The sequence below is a fragment of the Triticum dicoccoides genome, chromosome 6A (genome assembly GCF_002162155.2).
Source record: "Triticum dicoccoides isolate Atlit2015 ecotype Zavitan chromosome 6A, WEW_v2.0, whole genome shotgun sequence".
Taxonomy (NCBI): domain Eukaryota; kingdom Viridiplantae; phylum Streptophyta; class Magnoliopsida; order Poales; family Poaceae; genus Triticum; species Triticum dicoccoides.
In genome coordinates, this window is record NC_041390.1 from 360180121 (window position 1) to 360184915 (window position 4795).

Below are 4795 nucleotides of genomic sequence, written 5' to 3' on the forward strand. Positions count from 1 at the left end.
GAACTGCGCGGTCTCTTCTTCGTGCGCCTCGCGGCACCGACGTCCCTCGTCGTCGCGCCCCTCCTCGGCGGTTCGCAAGCACCACCCTCGGACCGTCACACCAAGCCATTCTTTCGGTAGATTGGCACCGCCTCCATGCGCCAAGGAGCTCCCCCAGGTTGGGAGGTGCCCAAGGCCGACCTAACCTTCGACACGGGCGATCACCCCGCCACCACCATTGGCTCAGGCATAATCCCAATGATGTGCACGCCCACCATATGCAGTGTAGCCGTCACCAAGACCCTCATTGGCGGCGGCGCCAGTCTCAACGTGCTGTCTATGGAGGCTTTCAGCCTTCTCCATGTACCGCTTCAACGGCTCCGACCCAACAAGCCCTTCTCCGGGGTCAGTGGCGGCTCCGCTAGCCCCTTGGGGCAGATCCGCCTCTCGGTGACCTTCGGCACCCGCGACAACTACCGCATCAGGCTGATCGACTTCGAGATCGCTCGCATCGGCCTCCTGTACAACGCAATCCTCGGATACCCGGCTCTGGCCCAGTTCATGGCTCCGACCCATCCGGCATACAACCTCATGAAGATGCCCGGGAGCAAAGACATCCTCATCGTGGTTGGGGATACCAAGGAGGCCCGAGCGGCGCTCAGGTGCACCCTCAAAACCGTTGTGGCGGCACGATTGGCCAACGAGGCCATCCCAGGGGCTAAGGAGGCCGCGCCAACAAAGAAGAAGCAGTTGTTCACTGAAGATCGGGCCGAAACCAAACAGATGTTGGTCGAGCAAGATGGGTCCTCGGGAGCCACCTTCATCATAGGTGCCGACCTCGACCCAAATAGAGAGGAGGCACGCTGGTGAAGTTCTTGTGCGCGAACAAGGATGTGTTCGCTTGGGAACCCAAGCAGCTAGTGGGGTTCCCAAGAGGGGTGATTGAGCATCACTTAAGGGTGTGCCCCAATGTGCACCCCATGAAGCAGGAAGCATAGCGACAATCCACGGAGAAGCAATCCTTCATCGTCCAGGAAACCTACAAGCTGGAGGCGGCGGGTGTCATTCGCAAGGTTCAGTACCCCGAGTGGCTGGCGAACCCTGTTGTCGTACCAAAGAAAGGCGGGAAGGAGCGCATGTGTGTTGACTTCACCAACCTCAACAAGGCTTGTCCCCAAGACCCGTTCCCTCTCCCGCGCATTGATCAGATTATCGACTCCACCGCCGAATGCGACTTGCTGTGCTTCCTGGACGCATTCTCGGGTTATCACCAGATCAAGATGGCAGTGGAGAATGTGGAGAAGACGGCCTTCCCCACCCCATGTGGGGTATACTGCTACACTTGCATGCCATTCGGACTGCGCAATGCAGGAGCAAACTTCCAGCGGCTGATGCACATCGGCATCGGATGACAGCTCGGGAGAAACACTGACGACCTGGAGGAGACCTTTGCGAGCCTGCGTCAGGTGGACTTGCGGTTCAACCCGGAGAAGTGCGTGTTTGGTGTCCCTTCCGGCAAGCTGGTGGGCATCCTCGTGTCCCACAGGGGGATCAAGGCCAACCCAGAGAAGGTCAAGGCGAAAGAAGACATGAGCCCATTGCAAACTCTTAAGGAGATGTAGAAGCTTGGAGGCTGCGTGACCTCGCTGGGGCGCTTCATCTCCAAGCTGGGAGAACGCGCCCTGTCGTTCTTCAAGCTGATGAAGAAGAAGGGCCCTTTCGAGTGGACCCCGAAAGCCGACCAAGCATTTCAAGACCTCAAGAGATACCTGACCAGCCCTCCGGTGATGGTGGCTCCTCGCCCTCACGAGCCCCTGGTGCTTTACCTTGCCGGCACTCCCTACTCCGCCAGCACAGCTATGGTGGCGTTCCGGGAGGAGCGCCAGGCCGGGGGGCTGCCGCGCCATGTCGCGTCACCAACCAAGGTGATGCTGGACCTGGAGGGCACTACAAGGGATGAAGCAAGGCTAACGGGTGACCAGGCCCAGCAGGATGGCGTTCGCAGGCCGGCAGGCACAAGCTCCAGCTGGAGATCGGGCTCTTGAGGTCCCGTCATCTCAGGAGGCGCCCCAACTACCGGCAGACACAAGCTCCATCAACGTTCATGCCTTCGTCGAGCACCCGGTGTATTTCATCAGCACGGTACTGCGGGATGCAAGGGCACGGTACTCCATGCCTCGAAAGCTCTTGCTCGCGCTTCTAGTGGCCTCACGCAAGCTGCGACACTACTTCCAAGGTCACCCAATCAAGGTTGTCTCGGCCTACCCACTGGAGAGGGTACTCAGGAGCCCCAACACTGCTGGAAGAGTCGCTGAATGGAACATCGAGCTGCAAGCATTCCAGCTAGAGTTCAGCACAACTAGGGTCATCAAGGGGGTCGCGCTCGCCGAATTCTTGGCAGAATGGACCGACGACCTGGGGTTTGAAGCAGGCGAGGACCGATCTCTCTCACCAGGAAGTGAAGCACCATATGGCTGGGTCATGTATTTCGATGGTGCGTTCGCATGCCAGGTCGCGGCGGCTGGAGCAGTGCTCATCTCACCTACTCAGGACAAGCTCTACTACGCCGTGCTGCTCTGCTTCCAATAGGGCGAGAAGGTCTCCAACAACATCACGGAGTATGAAGGCCTCATCGCCGGCCTCAAGGCCACCGTGTCCCTAGGGGTGAAGTGCCTCACCATCAAGGGCGACTCGCAGCTCCTCGTCAACTTCTCCAACAAAGTATACGAGCCGAAGGACGAACACATGGAGGCATACCTCGCGGAGGTACGCAAAATGGAAAAGCATTTCCTTTGTCTAGAGCTGCAGCACGTACCTCGTGGCACCAACAAGGAGGCTGAAGACATCGCCAAGAGGGCTTCCAAGCGACAACCCCAAGAGCCTGGCGTCTTTGAGGAGCAGCTCTTCAAGCCGTCGGCAGCACCTCCGCTCCCGGAGCTAGCGCCGCCTCGGGAGGAACTCCCCCAACCACCTGCCTCGGGAGCCCCAGCCTGCGGCCCGACCTCAGGAGCGCGCCTACTCCTGGCGCTCGAGCCTCAGGAGGGGTGCTGGACCAAGGAGTTCAAGGAATACCTGACGCAAGGGATGCTGCTGGAGAAGGAGGAGGAAGCGGAGCGCGTAGCCCGACAGGCTATGGCATACTGCATCTAGGACGATGACTTATATAGGAAGCGGTCAAATGATGTTACCTTACGATGCATCTCCAGGGAACAGGGGAATGAGCTGTGGGCCGACATACACGACGGGGACTGCGGGCACCACTCGTCATCATGGACCCTCATCGGCAAGGCGTTCCGCAGCAGGTTCTACTGGCCTATAGCTCTCAACAAAGCAACCGAGCTGGTGAAGTTCTGCAAGACCTGCCAATTCCACGCCAAGCAGATCCATCAGCCAGCTCAGGGCCTCCAGACCATCCCGCTCTCATGGCCGTTCACTGTCTGGGGCCTGGATATCTTAGGCCCATTCCCTCGAGCACCTGGGGCCTACGCTACCTCTAAGTCGCCATCGACATGTTCACCAAATGAGCGGAGGTAGAAGCCGTCCGCACCATCCCGGCCGGATCTGCGGTCAAGTTCATCAAGGGTGTCGGAAGCCGGTTTGGGGTCCCTAATCGCATCATTATTGACAATGGCTCGCAGTTCACTAGCAATCTTTTCAAGGCATATTGTGCTAACCATGGAATACAGATCTTCTACGCTTTAGTGGCACATCCTAGGAGCAACAGTCAAGCCGAACGCGCCAACGCGGAGGTCCTCAGGGGCCTCAAGACTAGGACCTTCAAGAATAAGCTTGAGGCATGTGGCAAGGGCTGGCACGACGAGCTCCAGTCTGTGTTGTGGTCCATCTGCACCACCGCCACCAAGCCAATAGGCGAGACCCCGTTCTTGCCCGTCTATTGAGTAGAAGAGGTTCTCCCTCATGAGGTCAACCATCGCTCCGCGCGGGTCCTGGCGTTCGACGAGACACAGCAGGATGCCATGCGGGGGGTGGACCTTGTGCGGTGGGAGGAACGCCGCCGTGAAGCCTCGCTCCAAGCGGCAAGGTACCAGTAGGCGCTGCGACGGTACCACCGTCGCAGCGTCCGCTCCAGGACGCTCGAGGTGGGCGATCTCGTCCTGAGGCGGGTGCTATCCAGGGAAGGGATGCACAAGCTCTCGCCATGTGGGAGGGCCCGTTTAGGATCACCCATGTCACTGGAGTAGGGTATTACACTGCAATGGTGGCCCGAACCAGTATAAATCTTGTGTCCCTTTGTTTTGCGACTTCAACGCGCTATGACTTGAGATTGTGGTGAGGGCGAGAGATAGAGGGGGAGAGATCTTCGTGCACACGCTAGTGTTCAAAAACCTCAACACTACAAAAAAAGACACATCCGTGACATTTTGGGCCGAACGACAAAACATTCTGTCATACATATGACACTTCTATGACGATAATTGTGACAAAACCCGGTATCATCATAGATGTGGTGGGATCCTACTTCTATGACAAAAAATCATGACAGAAAATGGGCTTTTTGTCCTGGGCGGGCCGGAGAGGCAGCTGCATGACATTCTTTGGGCCGTCCATGACGGAAAAAACCATGGTAGAAGCGAGGGCGAGGAAAATTTCGGGGAGTTCCCGGTTATGGTGGGAGGTCAGGGGCCGAGAGATGCGCGTTTCTGTCGTACACGTACGCACGTGTGTGCGAGGCATTGGTTCTAACTGAACCCGAGCAAGGCGTTGGGCTCTAACTGAACTCGAGCGATCGCACTGCAGACTACGCGTTACTGTAACCGAGCGATTGATCGATGGCTGTTAACTGAACCCGATCGAG